This window comes from Canis aureus, chromosome 12 (genome assembly GCF_053574225.1).
Source record: "Canis aureus isolate CA01 chromosome 12, VMU_Caureus_v.1.0, whole genome shotgun sequence".
Taxonomy (NCBI): domain Eukaryota; kingdom Metazoa; phylum Chordata; class Mammalia; order Carnivora; family Canidae; genus Canis; species Canis aureus.
In genome coordinates this window covers 65,683,854-65,702,312 of record NC_135622.1, presented here as the reverse complement: position 1 = coordinate 65,702,312, position 18,459 = coordinate 65,683,854, and the positions used below count along the sequence as shown (strand labels likewise).

The 18,459-nt window shown below is 49.4% G+C and overlaps 1 protein-coding gene across 4 annotated transcripts in view; it reads left to right on the top strand.

Annotated features, from left to right (window-relative positions):
- LOC144281356 (uncharacterized) overlaps positions 1–18,459 on the top strand; it is a 687,780-nt gene that overhangs the window by 486,639 nt on the left and 182,682 nt on the right. The gene's annotated exons all lie outside the window — the stretch shown is intronic.

The following is an 18,459-nucleotide window of genomic DNA, read 5'->3' as shown; positions in this document are numbered from 1 at the left end:
AGTGACAGGATTTAGAGTTAGGTTTAGGGTTTAGGCTTCAGGGATTAGGACAGGAGGTTTGGAGGTGGGGTTAGGGTTATGGTTACAGTTAGGGTTGGGCTTAGGTTTGCATTTAGGGTTAGGGGTTAGGGTGTGAGTTAAGGTTAGGGGTAAGTGTTAGGGGTTAGGGTAAAAGTTATGGCTACGTTTAGGGTTAGGGTGAGGATTAGGTTTAGGATAGGGGTTAGGGCTAGGGTTAGGGTTAGTGTTTAGTTAGGGATTAGGGTCAGGTCAGGGTAAGAGATAGGTTTAGGGAGTGGTTTAGGAGTTAGTTTTAGGGTACAAGTTAGAGTACCATTTGGGGTATGAGATAGGATTAGTATTAGAGGGTTAGGGTTAGGGTACAGGTTAAGGTTAGGAATAGGATTTGAGTACATTAAGTTGAGGTTAGGGTTAGATTTAAGACAGGGGTCAGGGATAAGGGTTTCGAATAGTTTTAGGAGTTAGGGTGAGGGTTGGTAGGAAGATTCACTGAATGTGTTTTGGTCTTGGGGTTTGTGTTTGGTTGTCGATTAGTGATGGGTCTTGTTTAAGGGTTAGTTTAACATTAGGATTAAGTGTAGGGTTAGGGTTATGTCTGTGTATGGTTAGAGTTTGGGTCCTGGCATGTGCCTGCACTGGGACTCCTAGTATCTTGGGTCGTTGAGTTTTATGCACTCTATTTAGGTTTTGGGTTCAAAGATAGCCTGACTCCACCAAATTAGTGGCCTCCCCAGAGACTCAAAATCCAGGCTTCTGATGGGGTCAGAATAGACATTACAGACTTCTTCCAAGCTGAGCTAAGGAGGGGATTTGTGGCTCTAAATACTCTTTATTTGGATTTTTAGTTGCCTTTCTGATTTTTTCTCTAGTGCGCACATGTTTCATCAATACTACCAATTATTATTTTAAAGTTTTACTTGAATTCCTGTTTGTAAACACAGTATGATATAGTTTCAGGTTTACCACTTAGTGATTCAACACTTGGATACAACGCCTGGTACTGGTCACAGGTGCCCTCCACTGTCCCCATCCCTTGATTCCCAATCCCCTCACCTTCCTCTGGTATTTATTAGTTTATTCTCTGTGGTTAAGAGTGGGTATCTTGGCTTGCTTCTCTCATCCCCCCTGAGCCCCTTTGCCAGTTTGTTTGGTTTCTTAAAATTCACCTGTGAATGCAATTGTATGGTATTTGGTATCTATCTTTCTCTGAGTTCATTTAGCATAAATTCTTTCCACTCCTTCCACATCATTGTAAATGGCTTCATTTCATCCCTTCTGATGACCGAGTGATGTCGCAGTGTGTATATTTACCACACTGTCTCTGCCCATTCATCTGCCGATGGACGTAGGGCTGTATCCACAGTTTGGCTGTTGTTGATAACGCTGCTAGAAACACTGGGCTGCGTGTCCCCCTCGAATCTACTAAAGTACTTTTGTGTCCTCAGGGTAAATACCTAGCTCTGCAAATTTGGAATCGTAGGTTAGCTCTATTTTTAACTTTTTTTAAAATTTTTTTTATGATAGTCACAGAGAGAGAGGCAGAGACACAGGCAGAGGGAGAAGCAGGCTCCATGCACCGGGAGCCCAATGTCGGATTCGATCCCCGATCTCCAGGATCATGCCCTGGGCCAAAGACAGGCACCAAACCACTGCACCACCCAGGGATCACCTATTTTTAACTACTAGAGGACCCTCCACACTGTTTTCCACAGTGACTACATCTGTTCGCATGCCCACCAGGAGTGTAAGGGAGCGACCCCTTCTCCATAGCCTCACTAAAACTTGTTTTTTCTTGTGTTGTTAATATTAGCCATTATGACGGCTGTCAGGTGAACTATCATTGTGGTTTTGATTTGCATTTCCTTGATGATGGGTGATGCTTAGTGTCTTTCCTTGTGTCTGGTCGCCATCTGGCAGTCTTTCAGAGAGAAAGTCCATTCATTTTTCTGCCCATCTCCAGTTGCATAATTTGTTTTTAGGATCTTGAGATTTATATTTGCTTTATGTGTTTTGCATACTAACTCTTTAGTGGATGTGTTGTTTACCAATATCTCCTTTCATTTTGTATGTTGCCTTTTAGCTTTGGTTGTTTCCTTCACTTTGCGGAAGCTTTTGAATTTCTTAAAGTCCCAATAGGATTTTTGCTTTTGTTTCCCTCACCTCAGAGGCATATCTAGAAAGAACATCCAATGGCCAATGTCAAAGACTTTGCTGCCTATCTTTTCTTCTTTGTATGGTTTCAGGTCTCACAGTTAGGTCTTTCATCCATTTTGAATTTATTTTTTATATATATGGAGTAAGAAAGTGGTCCAGTTTCATTCTTCTGCATTTGGCTGCCTGGTTTTCCCAACACCATTTGTTCTTATCCTGGGGTCAGGGTTAGGGTTTGTTGAAGAGACTGTCTTTGTGCCATTGGATATTCCTTCCTGCCTTGTTGTCGATTAATGGATCATAGAGTTACAGGTTTGTATCTTGTTTCGGCTTTCCATTCTGTTCTATTGATCTAAGCATCACCTGTTGGGAGATTCTTGATTGCAGATTCAATTTCTTTGCTGGTTATCTGTCTGTTCAAGTTTCTTATTTCTTCCTTTTTCATTTTTGCTATGTTATATATTTCCAGGAATTGATCTATTTCTTCCAGGTTCTAGGTTCCTGGCATATAATTTTTCATAATGTTCTCTTATAATCGTTTGTATTTCTCTAGTGTTGGTTGTTATTTCTCTTTTCTCATTTGTGATTTTATTTAGGTCCTTTCACATCTTTGTTGTCTTTTTTAAAGATTTTATTTATGTATTCATGTGAGACACAGAGGGGCAGAGTTATAGGCAGAAGGAAAATGAGGCTCCATGTGGGGAGCCTGATGTGGGACTTGATCCCCCAGGACCCCGGAATCATGACCTGAGCCAAAGCACATGCTCAACCACTGAGGCACCCAGGTGCCTTGCTGATTCAATTCCTTTGCTAGTTATGGGTCTGTTCACACTTTCTATTTCTTCCTATTTCAGTTCTGCTCATTTGCTCATTTCTAGGGATTTGTCCATTTCTTCCAGGTCTCCCAGTTTGTTAGCGTATAATCTTTCATAGTATTCCCTTATAATTGTCTTATTTTTCTGGTGTTGATTGTGATCTCTCTTCTCTCATTTGTGATTTTATTTATTTAGGTATTTTCTCTTTTCTCGTTGATAAGGCTTGCTAGGGCTTGATCCATTTTATTAATTATTTTAAAGAACCAGCTCTCAGTTTTGTTTTTCCATTCTACTGTTTTGTTTTTCCTATATTGTTTATTTCTGCTCTCTTTTTTATTTTTTCCCTTCTTCTGTAGGCTTTAGGCTATGTTTGCTGTTTCTTTTTCAGCTCCTTCAGGTGTAGGGTTACGATGTGTATTGGAGACTTCTTGTTTCTTGAGGTAGGCCTGTATTGCTATGTACTTCCCTCTTAGGACTGCCTTTGCTACATCCCAGAGGTTTGGAGAAACATGTTTTAATTTTCGTTTGTTTTATATTTCCTCTTTAATTTCCTGGTTGCTCCATTCATTCTCTAATAGGATGATCATAAACTCAACATATTTTTGGTCTGTCCAAATTTTTTCTTACTGTCGACTTCAAGTTTCATAGCGTTGTGGTCCAAAAATGTACAGGGTGTGATATCAACCTTCTTGTTACTGTTGTACCTGTTGAGAGCTGTTTTGTGGGCCTTGATATTATCTGTTCTGGAGAATGTCCCATGTGCAGTTGAAAGGAATGTGTATTCTGCTTTCTGATCGAATATTCTGACTATATCTGTTGAGTTCCTGTGGTCCAGTGTGTCAAGGCTATTGTTCACTTGTTGATTCTGCTAGATGATTGGTCCATTGCCATAAGTGGGTGTTGAAATCCCCTGTCAGTGTATTATTACCAGTGATTTCCTGTACGTTTGTTGTTAATTGGTTTCTATATTTAGGTACTCTCATGTTGGCAGCATAAATATTTAGTTGTTTGATCTTGATAGAGTGTCTTTTTAATTATGAAATAATGTTCTTCTTCATCTCTTCTTACAGTATTTGTTCTTCCTTTTAGAGATTTAAATATTTTATTTATTTTTTCATTAGAGATATACAGAGAAGCAGAGGCAGAAACATAGGCAGAGGGAGAGGCAGGCTCCCCTAAGGGAGTCCGATGTGGGACTCGATCCTGGGATCCCAGGATCACACCCTGAGCCGAAGGCAGATGCTCAACAACTGAGCCACCAGGTGTCCCCCAGGGTTTGGTTTCAAATCTCATTTGTCTGATATAAGTATGGGTCCTCCAGCTTTCGTTTGATATCCATTAGCGTGGTAGATGATTTTCCCTCCCCTGACTATCAATCTGCTGGTGTGTCTAGGTCTAAGGTGAGCATCTTGTAGGCAGCATACAGATGGATCTTGTTTTTTTAATAACGATTTTATTTATGAGAGAGAGAGAGAGAGAGGCCGAAAATTAGGGAGAAAGAGAAGCAGACTCCCCACCAGGAGCCCCATATGGGACTCGATCCCAGACTCCAGGATCACACCCTGAGTCAAAGGCAGATGCTCAACACCTTGAGCCACCCAGGCATCCCAGATCCTGTTTTTTAAGCCACTCTGATACCCTATATCTTTTGAATGGATTACTTAGTCTATCAGCATTCAGAGTGATTATTCAAAGATATGAACTTTGTGATTTTGTGTTACCGGAAGAGTTGGTGTTTCTGGTGACGTACTCTGGGCCTTTCTAGAGTTGTTGTTTTTGGTCTCTTTTTTTCCCCCACTAGAAGAGTCCCTCTTAAAATTCCTTACTGGACTGGTTAAATGGTCATGAACTCCTTTATATTTTGCCTGTCTGAGAAAATCATTATCTCTCCTCTCCTCCTGAATGGCACCCTTGCTGAAGCAAGAATTCATACAAATTGGACTCCAATAAAAGAAATTTAAAAACATAAAATAAATTTTTGGTCTTATGATTGAGGAAAATGGCATGTAGGAGGTAAACCAGAAGCTGAAAGAGAGCAGGACAGATTTCACCGTCCGTAGCCTTCACAGGGACATGATGTCCTTTCCAAGGAGGGGCCTCCCCTCCGTAGGATGCTTCCTGCCCCTCTGTGCTCCTTGTTGGAACCCAGCAGGCACATCTCTGTGCCTCTAGCACCTCTGCAGTCATGGTTTATTGCATCTTTCATGTATCATATTGGGGACCACAGCGTCGTGTATGTAACCATCTGGCTGCTGTTAGACAACATTGGGTGGATTCCAACTTTTGTTGGTTTTGTGGTGTGTGTGTGTCTATCACATGTAGCTATCACGTGCAGCTATTGGATCCTCTGGCTGGCTCACCCAAATGCCGAAATGGTTGGCACAACATCATTTCTGGTGCTGGCGCTGGGCGGCTAGCTAGGCTCTCATGGCAGACCAACGGCTCGCGCGTGCAGTGATTTTCCGCTGCAGGGTAGGCTGAGCTGGAAGGTCCGGCTTGGCCATATTCCCATGTGCGGAAGTGGGTCCTGCCATGCGCTGGCTGCTTATCTTCTCCCTGATGCCTCTCCAGCAGGGAGCTAGACCTCGGGGCCATCCTGGTGGGAGCTCCTGAGGAGCCAGCTGCCCATGGCTGGGGAGCCCTGGGACTGCCTGTGTTTGGGAGTCTGGGTGGGGACGGGGCTGGGGTTCTTTGGTCCCCTGTGCTGCCTGGCCTTCAGGCTGAGCCCCATGCTCACCCAGCACTATTCACTAAGGCGAGGAGGGTGCCCTCCACATGCTGGTGTGAGAGATCTAGCACCACAAGGTGTGCACGCCGAGTACACCTTGTGAGGGTGGCCCACGTGCGTGAGCTGCAGTGTGGGACCCAGTAAATTTAACAAAAATCCCTTACCCCTGGACAAGCAGAGCAGGACTGATTCCATTTTGTGCTCCACCAGCCATCTCCCCTATGACCCCACGTTACCTGCTTATGGCTTAAGGTTCTGCCCCACCCGACTCAAGCCGCTGGGCACACCCTAATCTGAAATCGGTTCATCACATTGTAACCCTGCATTGTGCCACACAAAGCTGCGCCCAATTCTGACCAAAGTAATAGGCCAGTTCAAGTCGATACTATAGGGTAAAGTGTAATTCAACCAGCCACCTGCGTGTGGACAAACATGACTACACATCTTTCAGCATTCCCATGTGCCACTGGCTCCTATAAAGCTGCTACATCTCTTAGTCTCGGGGTCCAAATCCCTACACCTCTGTGTCCGGTGCACTTGGACCCAAGCTCCAGCTTGTAAAGAAACCCTCGGGAGTTTGCATCGGTGTGGGCTCCTTGGTGGTTTCTCGGATTAGCAATCTTGGGCACAACACAAGGTCCTGTTGTCCTGACATCCCTTCCAGGGCCACGCTACCGCCCCGCAGGCCCTCTGTGCCCCAGGCACACAGGCACGGGGATACGGGGAGGGGAGGAAGTGCCCCGGAACCCAGCCAGCCCTGGCCCCCTGGACAGAGAGAGCACAGACCACCCAGGTCTCTTCCACAGACACTGGTACCCTGAGGCTCCCTGGCTGTCACTCTGTCCCAGCCCCTCCTGGCCTGCTGGGCACAGGCTGAGTCCCAGTAAAGTCTATGGTGCCTGACCCTGGTGTCTGGCAGCCCCTGGAAGGCATGTGAGGATGTCAGCTGGGTGTGACTGGCAGCGCCACTGTAGGGGCTGTTTGGGGCATGGATGTAGCCCCTCCTCCTCTCTCGGGGTCTCTCCACGCCCTCTGCTCAGAGTTCTGGGATACACATAAATGGGCTGGCTGTGCATTTTCGCACCACAACACTTTATTGATGATCTACAGCAATGGGGCTCAGAGCCGAGGGCACGTGCTTTCCCCTGGGGAGGGAGACCTTTCTGTCCTTTAGGGGAGGGCAAGAATCACATGTGGAGTGGGGACGGGTGCTGGAGTCCCCCACCTGGGAGCATGTTTGGACTCCGGGTGGGGACATGTCTTGAGGTTTCAGCAAGAGAGACGGTTCTGAGGGCAACAGAGCTGAGCTGGACCTGAGCTCATGGACTCCTGCACTCTTCCCCGCAGTGTAGCTGGACCCCGGTCTCGGGGCCCTGGGGCCCCAGAACCTGGTGGAGCCTGTCTCCTAGTGTGGGTGTGGGTGGGGCCCACCAGCCTACCCCTTCTCTCCCCAACATTGGGTGTCCCGGGATTCCTAGGGCTGCCCTAGGTCAGCGACCTGGATCTGTGGGGCACACCCAGGGCCCAAGAGGCCACATCCAGCTGTGGGAGGGCTCTCTCAGCCTGGGGCCAGAATCCAGGGCTGGCCAGGGCCATGGGGGGCTGGATCCCATTAGTCTTTGTGTTGGGCCTGGGGGGGCTCAAATCACCCCAACCCCACAGAGCCTGGGGCCAGGCCAGCCCATGTCCCTCTGGGTTAGGGGCGTGTCCTATGCAGGGTGTGCTGCCCTCCAGGAGGGACAGTGGGTGGAGGCAGGGCACAGTGGGTCCTCTGCACCACTCACCTGCACCCATCCTGTCTGGGGCTCTCTGCCTTCCCTCCTTCCTGCAACCCCTGGGTACTCTATGGGAAACCCGGTCTTCTGATGGGAGCAGGGTATCCAGAGAACCCCGGTGAGGCTGAGTATGTCCCACAGGGGGCAGCTGTCCAGGGTCCTTGCTGGGGACAGATGCTGTGGGGGTGGATGTTGTGGGGGCAGGGGCATGATGGTGGTGGAGTGTGGGGGACGGTGCAGGGGGGATGGTGGGGGGAATAGTGTGGGTGGGGATTGTGTGGGGCTGTGTCAGTGTGAGGGGGATGATATAGGTGGGATGCCATTGGGGATGATGATGAAGGGGGATGCTGTGGGGGTGGGGAAAGAGGGGATGACATGGGGGGCCTGCCGACACAGGGCATCCACTTTCTCTCAGACGCACATGGATACGTCTAGAGATAAAGGCGATCCCAGTCTGGGGTTTGCTGTGACACCTGCCCCTGGGGCACCGTGTGGGCAGTGCAGGACACTGGCTGGACCGGGGGCATTATCTGGGGGTCATCATACTATGTATGCTTACAAATTGCAAATTGTCTCAAATTAAATGCATAGAATTTAGATATATATAAAACACCGAGTGTGGGTGTCACCCTGACCCGTCCGACCCTCATGGGAACGATGTGTGTCCTGCTCCAGCCACGGCCATGCCGCCTGGCCCGCAGGTCCGGTTACTGCCCTCCACGGGCCCCACCGCAGCCCCCTGCTTTTCAAGGGGCCGTCCCTCGCCCCTGTGTGGTTCAGCTCCCATGGAAACCCCTAGAGGCACCGACCTAGTGACCCCCTCAACCCCCAAGCCCCGGGGATTGGGGCATGGGTGTCATCCCCTGCACCCAACCATACAGTGGTGTGTTGCTGGCTGCTGTTGCTTCCCCGGCCTCTTAAGCCCCGTGTTCCCTACCCAGAAGCCCTTGGGCCTCCCCCGGGGCCTAGAAGCCCCCTGACTCAACAGCCTCTCCCCACCCTCTAGCAGTCCCAAAACTTAATTTGCCTGCTAAACATCTTGTTGATGTCCAGGTCTATCTGTGTGATGTCCCTGGAGGAGTCGAAGCCTCCTCCTTCATTTCCTGCGGGAAAACCGGGGAGGAGGAGCCGGCGTCAGGGACACAGACACCGGCCAGTCACCAGCTGCCATCCTGGGCAGGGAGCCCTGGGACCACCATAGGACTGTGTCCTGCTGAAATCTCCTTTCTTCTCCTGGGAGGCCGGGGATGGCCAGAGTGCCGACCGTGGCTGTGGGACCTCTGTGAGGGGCTGTGGTGAGCCGCTGTGGGCGGGAGGTGACTGAGGGTCAGCCTGGGTGGGAGGGGACAGGGTATCAGCCCAGGTGGGGAGGGGACTTGGGGGTGTTGTGCCCAAGATTGCAAGTGCCCAACACTTGGGGGTGTTGTGCCCAAGATTGTCCAAGCAGACACCGATGCAAACACACGAGGGTTGATTTACAAACTCAAGGTTGGGTCCAAGTATATCCCACACAGCAGAGCAGGGACTTGGACCCCGAGGTGGGTTTTAGCTTAGTTTTAAGGGCTGGTCTCAGGGTCCTCCAGAAGGGCTGGAGCAATTCCTCAAGTTCTGTTTACATTTTGATATGAGGCCTTCAAGGGCATTGAGCTTTGTTCTCATTCTAATATGGGGCTTTCTGGGACCTTAAGCTGTAAGTTTTTTTTCTTTTTTTCCTGTAACTGAAGTAATGTAAATTTTAGCTCTTATACACAGGGTCCTGGGATGGCAGTACTTGTGCTAACTGTGAACTTAAAGTGGAATGGCCTCAATTTTCTCAGCCTCCCCACAGACAAGTGACTGAAGTTTAAAACTCCAAATTTTAGGGGCTGCCCTTGTGGAGACCTGTTCTCTTCCTGCCCGGGAGGGTGTCCACGCACTCCTGGCCTTTGCTGCTCTGTCCCAGGAACTGGGCCCCATAACTGCACAGGGGTTTGCAGCTTATGGCCACACAGGGCAGACAGCTGGCCCGAGCCCCACTGCTCTCAGCCAGGTTCCTGCTCCTGTGCCTGGGAACAGTTGGCACCACTGTCCTTGGGACCCCTGGGATCCTGAGCCCACCCTGTCGCTCCAGGGACTGCCCCCCACTTCTCCACTTGAACACCTTAAGGCTGGTGTGTCCCCCACTCTAGGAGACTTCTGAAAGTACAATTTTTGTGCACTGCTGCTTATAATATTGTGAGTAGATTCGTAGGTTGGCTCTCTGCCCTTGTGGGATCCGGGGCTCTGTCTCTCCAAGATCAACTGATTGATTTTTTTAAGATTTTATTTTTCTGTAATCTCTACAGCCAACATGGGGCTTGAACTTGCTACCCCAAGAACAAGAGTCCCATGTTCTTATGAACCACACTGAGCCGGTCAGGCTCTCTTTGATTGATTGATACATGTTAATTGAAGCAGGGGTCTTGCATGTGTCAGGGCAGAAACTGAGCCCACGCTTTGAGGTGTGGTGGAGTCATTTGGACCTGATCAATGTGAAAGAAACCATAGCTTCCCTGGGAGCCCAGGGAGCAGGGCCCACACACATGAATAGTTGATAATTTCCTTTACTGTAGTAGTTATTTTACTGACTATTTATTTAAAGTGCTATTCAATGGTAAATGTCAATCTAGGATTGGGATACAGTGAGAACATTCTAGGATTCGGAGGTAACTAAAGCTTCCCGTCCAGGACTTAATGTTCCAGTTCGATGCAGAGATAGGCAAGGAAGCAAAGAGTTATGAAACATGGCACTGGGGTGCCTGGCTGGCCTGGTTGGGGGATCTTGATCTCAGGGTTGTGAGTTTGAACTCCATGTTGGGTATAGAGAGGACATGAAATGAAAATATTTAACAAATAATAAATGGATGAACAAATAAAGCATGACTTCAAAGGTAAGTGTTTGCTTATGTCTCACCTGCGAACTATTCTTGATCGCCCCACTAATCCTACTTAGCCCAGATGACGTCCTCCACAAGGGATAGTCCTGCCTCAGTGTAAGTGGGCATCTTTCATTGTAAGACCTGTGGTTCCCCTCGTTCTGCAGGGAGAGAAGAGCCGTGAAGCCACGACTTCGGAAGATCAGCATACACCTAGGCAATGACCATTTCTGAACCCGGTAGCCAGAGCTCGGCCTCCTTTAGGACGCGATGTCATAACGAAGCCTCTTTGGTCATTGTCTTGGATGCAGGGTGGAGGCTAAACTAGAATTAGGAAGAACAAAAGAGGAGGAAAACCAGAAGGTGAAAGAGAGGAGGACAGATTTCACCATCCGTAGCCTTCACAGGGACCTGGTGTCCTATCCTAGGAGGGGCACCCCCTCCGTAGGATGCTTCCAACCTCTCTGTGCTCCTTTTTGAAACCCAGCAGGCACATCTCCGTGCCTCCACTACCTCTGCAGTCATGGTTTATAGCGTCTTCCATGTATCCTATTGGGGACCACAGCGTCGTGTATGTAACCATCTGACTGCTGTTTGACAACATAGGGGGATTCCGACTTTTGTTGGTTTTGGGTTGTGTGTGTGTCTATCACATGCAGATATCACATGCAGGTATCTGATCCTCTGGCTGGGTCACCCAAATGCCGAAATGGTTGGCACAACATCATTTCTGGTGCTGTAGCTGGGCAGATAGCTGGGTTCTCCTTGCTTACTCGGGGCTCGCTCCTGCAGTGACTTTCCTCTGGAGGGTCAGCTGAGCTTGAAGTTCCGACTCCGCCACATTCCCATGTCCAGCAGGGGGTCCCGCTGAGCGCAGGCTGCTTCTCTTCTCCCTGATGCCTCTCCATCAGGGAGCCAGACCTCTGCGCTGCCTGGGGGAGATCCTGAGGAGCTGCCCATGGCGGAGAGCCCTGTTGCTGCCTGTGTGTGGGAGTCGAGTTGGGGTGAGGGCTGGGGTTTTCGGTCCCCTGTGCTGCCTGGCCTTGTGGCGAGCCCCATGCTCATCCAGCCCCTGCTCACTAGGGCAAGGAGGGTGCCCTCCACACGCTGGTGTGAGAGATCCAGCACCACAAGGTGTGCAGGCTGAGTCCACCTGGTCAGGGTAGCCGAGGTGCATGAGCTGCAAGTGTGGGACCCAGGAAAGTTAACAAAAATCCCCTACTCCTGGACAAGCAGGGCAGAACTGATTCCATTTTGTGCTACACCCGCCACCTCCCCTATGACCCCCACATGACCTGCTTATTGCTTAAGGTGCTGCCCCACCCTAGTCAGGCCGCTGGGCACACCCTAATTGGAAATCGGCTTATAACAATGTAACCCTGCTTTGTGTCCCCCAAAACTGTGAGACGATTCTGACCAAAGTAATAGGCCAGCTCAATTGGATACTATAGGGTAAGGTGTAATTCAATCAGCCACCAGCTTGCGGACCGGCATGATCGTGCAACTTTCTGCGAATCCCATGTGCCACTGGCCCCTATAAAGCTGCTATGCCTCTTAGTCTCGGGATCCATGTCCCTGCTCCGCTGTGTTGGGTGCAATTTCACCCAAGCTCCAGCTTGTAAAGAAACCCTCGGGAGTTTCCATCGGTGTTGGCTCCTTGGTGGTTTCCCTGATTTACAATCTTGGGCACAACACTAGGGCCTGGTGTCCTGGCATCCCTTCCAGGGCCACACTGACCGCCCCACAGGCCCTCTGTGCCCCAGGCACACAGGCACGGGGATGTGGGGAGGGGAATAAGTGCCCCAGAACTCGGCCATCCTCGTTCATCAGGACAGAGGGAGCACAGACCTCCCAGGTCGCTGTGCACAGACCCTGGTGACCTGAAGCTCCCTGGCTGTCACTCTGTCCCAGCCCCTCCTGGCCCAGTGGGCAGAGCCTGAGTCCCAGGAAAGTCTGTGGGTCCTGACCCTGGCATCTGGCCGCCCCTGGAAGGCACGTGGGGACGTCAGCTCTGTGTACCTGGTGGCGCCCCTGCAGGGGCTGTTTGGGGCCTGGATGGTGCCCCCTCCTCCTCTCTGGGTATCTCTCCACGCCCCATGCAGAGTTCTGGGAGACACAGAAATGGCCTGGCTATGCATTTTCGCACCACAAAACTTTATTGATTTTTTACAGCAAACAGGCTCAGAGCCTAATGTGAGCCTTCCCCTGGGGAGGGAGACCTTTCTGTCCTTTAGGGGAGGGCAAGAATCACACAGTGTGTGGGGGGGTGCTAGGGTCCACATTGTGGGAGCATGTGTGGACTCTGGGTGGGGGCGTGTGTCCTGAGTTTTCAGCCTGAGTGACTGTTTTGAGGACAGCAGAGATGACCTGGACCTGCAGCTCATGGGCTCCTGTACTGGGACCCACAGGGCAGCTGGACCCTGGCCTTGGGCCCTCTGGGGCCCCAATACCCAATACCTGGAGCCTGCCTCCTGGTGTGGGGTCAGGTGGGGCCAACCGGCCTATCCATCCTCTCCCCACCATGGGTTGTCCCGGGATCCCCTAGCCTGCCCTAAGTCAGTGACCTGGATCTGTGTGGCACACACAGGGCCCAAGAGGCCACGTCCAGCTGTGAGAGGGCTCACTCATCCTGTGCCAGAATCCAGGGCTAGCCAGGACCATGGGGGCCTGGATCCCATTAGTCTTTGTGTTGGGCCTGGGTGGGGCTCAAATCACCTCAGCCCCCACAGAGCACGGGGCCAGGTCAGCCCAGGTCCCTTTGGGTTAGGGGCTGGTGTCCTGTGCAGGGTGTGTCGACCTCCAGGAGGGACAGTGGGCGGAGGCAGGGCCCAATGTGTCCTCTGCACCACTCACCTGCACCCACCATTTCAGGGATCATTGCCTTCCCTCCTCCCTGCAAGCCCTGGGTTCTCTATGGGACAATCGGGCTTCTGATGGGAGCAGGGTATCCAGAGAACCCTGGGGAGGCTGAGCATGTCCCACAGGGGGGCAGCTGCACTGGGTCCTTGCTGGAGGCCGGTGGTGTGGTGGTGAATGGTGTGGGGCAGGGATATGATTGTGGTGTTATATTAATCCAGTACAAATATTAGCTAATGAATCAATATTAAAATAGTCGCATTAACCAAAGACCATACGTTATTCAGATTTCCTTAGATTTTGCTAAGTTACTATCCTTCATATCACATTGCATTTGTACTCGTGTTTTCTTAGGCTCCTCTGGATTGTGACAGTCTTTCAGCCTTTCCTTGTTGTTGTTGAACTGGAACACTTTGAGAAGTAGAGTATTTTGTAAAATTTACCTCAGTTGGGACATGTCTGTTGTTTATCTCATCATTGAACTGTTTTTGTGGATTATATACAGAGATATACTGCCATTTTTATTATATCATATAAAGGATAGATATTATCAACATGATTTATCAGTCTTGGTATTGATCTGATCATCTTGCTGAGGTAGTGTTTGTCAGCTTTCTCCATAGTAAAGTGATTTTATTATTATTATTATTATTATTATTATTATTAATTATTATTTTTATTTTTATATTAAGATTTTCATATTATATTTTGTAGAAGGAAGTTACTATGTGTATTCCACACATAAGAGTGGGAGGCTATGCTAATCAACTTGAGGGTGGAATGTCTGGACAACTTCTTTGAAATTCTAATACATGGGAGATTTCTCTTCCTTCTGTTTGTTTCTTTTTCAGGATGTTATTTATTTATTTGAGAGAGAGAGGAGAGAAAAACAATTAGTGAGAGGGGCAGATGGAGAGGGAGAAGCAGGTTCCCTGCTTCAGGGAGCCTGCCTTGGGACCTGGATCATGATCTGAGCCTAAGGCAGAAGCTTAACTGACTGAGCCACCCAGATGCCACTTTTTCTTTCTTTCTTTCTAATAATAAATTTACTTTTTATTGGTGTTCAATTTGCCCACATACAGAATAACACCCAGTGCTCATCCCGTCAAGTGCCCCCCTCAGTACACGTCACCCATTCACCCCCACCCCCATCCTCCTCCCCTTCCATCACCCCTAGTTCATTTCTCAGAGTTAGGAGTCTTTATGTTCTGTCTCCATTTCTGATATTTTCCACACATTCCTTCTCCCTTCCCTTATATTCCCTTTCACTCTTATTTATATTCCCCAAGTGAATGAGAACATACAATGTTTACCTTCTCCGATTGACTTACTTCACTCAGCATGATACCTTCCTGTTCCATCCACGTTGAATCAAATGGTGGCCATTTGTCTTTTCTAATGGCTGAGCAAGGCCCACCTTTTCTCTCTCTTCATCATCTGAGTCTCCTATGATATAAATGTTATTGTTTTAATAAGTGGCTGAGTTCCCTATGTCTGCCTCTGTGGTCCATAACCTTTCTTGTTTTGAAGGCTTCCACTTGGGACTGCATCTCAGTTATAGCATTTTTAACATTGGCCTGACTAGATTTTAGTTCTTTTATTTCTACAGTAGGAATTCTCTAGTTTTCTTCTGTGCTCTTTTTCCAGCCCAGCTGCTACCTTTATAATCATTATTTTAAACTGTAATTAGACATCATATATGTGTATTGATGAACTTCCTGGCTGTGAGTACTACCTCAGTTATTTTATGGAGTTGAATTTCTCCATATCATTATTTTTTCCATAAAAGAAAGAAGGAAGAAAAAGGAAAACCAAGAAAAACAATAACAACTACCCTCCCAAAATAAAAAACACCAGATTATTTTGGCCTGCTTGTTAAAGATTCTAAATTCCAAAATAAGAAACACAATTAAAGTACCATAATAGTAAAAATAAGAAATATATAAGGTACATACATAAAAATTAAAATAAGGCAATTAATAAAAAAGAATCAAAGAAAATAAATGAAAATAAAGCACAAAGTACAAAGGAAGCTAGACCCTACTTTCCAGGCAGAGCTGAAGCTCTGCAGCCTCTGTCGTCCGACAACTTGGTGGCACTGAGTGGTCTGTGCAGGGTCTCGGGATGGGCCATGGCGCTGATTCTTAGGTGCACATCTGCCTGGGAGATGCAACTGTGGGGTCAGAGGCAGGGTGGGCGTCAGCGCCTCTGGCCTCCAGTGGGCGGCGCTGTGCTGCTCCCTGAGACTCTCTTGATGGCGGGATGTGGGTGGGGACGCTGAGTCCTCTGGCTCTGGGGCTGAGCATCCCCCCCACCCCCCCACCCCACACCCCATCTGCAAGGGCCTACACAAAAGACCTGCCAACACCCTGAGTCTCCACTGCTTCTCTCAGAACCCTGCTTTTACTCTGCCTGTGTCCGAGCTTCTTTTGGTTTTGTTTTTTTTCTCAGACTGTTTTGCCCAAGATTGCGAATCTGAGAAACCACTGAGAAGCCGACACCAATGCAAACACACGAGGGTTTATTTACAAGCTCGAGCTTGTGTCCAAGTACACCCGACATAGCGGAGCAGGGACTTGGACCCTGAGGTGGCTTTTAGCTTAGTTTTAAGTGCTGGTCTCGGGACCTCCAGGAGGGCTGGAGCAATTCCTCAAGTTCTGTTTACATTTTGATATGGGGCCTTCTAGGGCATTGAGCTCTGTTCTCATTCTAATAGGGGCTTCCTGCCCTTTGCCTGGACTCAGTTTTTATTCTATTGTGGGGCTTTCTAGGACATTAAGCTGTAAACAGCAAAGGTTCCACAACTGGAAGGGGAACTCACACTGTCCCTGTATGCTGAAGACGTGGTACTAGAAACAGGAAAGTCGAGAGCCTCCATCAAGCCTGTTAGAACTAAGGAGTGAGTTCAGTAAAGTCAGGGGACACAAACTGACCCTACAGAGCAGAATAGCCTTGCTGTATCCCGACAATGAGCACTCGGGAAGGAAATGAAGGACGTGACTCCCTTCTCAGGAGCATCACAGAGAATAAATAATGAGACAGAAACAAAGGAGCACAAGACTTGTGCACTGAGCCATACCAGGCTCTGGGAGGCCTTCCTGGGCTCGGGGGTGGGAGCTTCATCTTGTGAAAATGTCCGCAGTTCCTGAAGCCACCCTCAGTTTTAATGTCATTCCAATCAAAATCATGGTCGCAGATCTTAGAAATAGGAAAAAAAAACCATAACATCCATCCGCCCCCCAAAATGACCCCGGACAGCAAATCAGTATTGGAGGAGCAGGCCAGAGGGGGACATGGCACTTTCCTATTTCAAACGATGTCACAGAGACACAGGATATAGCAGTGTTGTTCTCGCGCCCCTGGCTGGCTGTCAGTTAAGCATTCGACACCTGACCTCACCTCCCGTCCTGATTTCGGGGTCGGGGTCGTGAGTTCTAGTCAGGGGCTGGGCCATGGATGAGGCGTGGAGCCTACTTAAACAAACCAGACACAAGGGAGGTGGTCCCGGCATAAGCTGAAGGAGCAGAACAGAGATTCTAGAAGGAATTGTGCTCTGATACAACTGATTTTTTTAACTTAATTTAATTTAAACCCAATTAATTAACGGATAGTGTATTATACTTTCAGAGGAAGAATTCAGGGATTCACCAGTTGGAGATAACAGCAGTGCACGTGACATCACGTGCCCTCCTTCATGCCGGTCCCCTGTGATCCCCTCACCCGTCCCCTACCCTCCAGCGACCCTCAGTTTGTTTCCTATATTAAGAGTCTGTATTTCCTGCATCTGTTTTCATCTTATTTGTTTTTCCTTCCCTTCACAGATGTTCATCTGCTTTGCTTCTTTAATTCCACCTATGAATGACACCCCAGTCATTCTCTTTCCCGACTGACTTATTTCACTTAACATGATTTCTCTAGTTCTATCCACATCATTGCAAATGGCAAGATCTCCTTGTCTTTGATACCTGAGCACCATTCCTCTCTCTATGACCATCATCTATCTCCCATCCTCTTTATTCATCATCTGCCTGAGGGCACCGAGATACCTCACACAGTGTGGCTACTGTGGACCTGGCTGTTGTGGACATTGGGGTGCAGGTGCCCTGAGTCTCACTGTATCTGTATCTTCGGAGTCAGCTCCAGGCCCTGCACCTGCTGCTCGCAGGGCGTCTGTATTTGTAACTTCCTGAGGAGCCTCCACACTGTTTCCAGGGCGGCTGCACCAGCCCGCAGTCCCGCCCACAGTGGAAGGGAGTTGAGTGAATTTTGCAGGACTTGCTAAAGTCTGGTCCACATTTCATTTTGCAGTCTGTGGGCTCCAATTCCTTGTCCTTAAGTATTTCTGGGGAAGCCAGGTGTTGGGCTCCTTTTCAGTGAGACGTTTCCAATGCTAACAGACCCCAGCTGGAGCCTGGAAGGAGGCAGGTGCGGCCCCCTGCACCAGCAAGCCGCCTCCTGCACAGCCTCCTGCAGCGCCTAGCATCGCAAAGGGGGCACCCAAGCCCAGGCCTCACCCAGGGTGCCCGCATGTGCAGTAGGCCTTGTCTGCCTGCACTAATAGGAGCCAGCCTGTGCTGGGGAAACCTGATGAAGACATGGGGACGCGTCCACCCTGATCAGCCACAGCCTCCTCAGGACGCGCAGGGAGTCTAAAGGGGGATATTGGGCCATGTTCACGCTGAGAGGAGCCCCGGTCCTCTCAGGACCCTCGGTGAGGCTTCAGGAAGATGTTGGCCCGCATACACCCTGATAGGAAACCCTGAGCTACCTCAGGATCCGCGGGGAGGCTTCAGGAAATTGTGGGCCCGCATCCACGCTGACAGGAGCCCCTGGGCCACCTCAGGACCCGCGGGGAGGTTTCAGGAAGATGTGGCACTGTGTCCACTCTGGCAGAAACTCCCAGACCCCTCAGGATATAAGTTGAGGCTTCTGGAAGCTGGGGGCCGCATTCAGAGTGACAGGAGCCACGGCCTCCTCAGTACCCTCAGTGACATTTTGGTAGTACGTGTGGTCATGTCCACACAAGAGGACGCTGACTTCCTCAGGACCCCTGGTCTAGTCTTTGGGAAATATGGGTATGCATCCATGCGGACAGAAGACCCCAGCCTTGTCAGGGCCTCTGGTGAGGCTTAAGAAAGATGTGGGTGCCGCATGCACACTGACAGGAATCTCTGGCCTCCTCAGGACACACTGTGAAGTTTTGGGAAGATTTGGAGCCC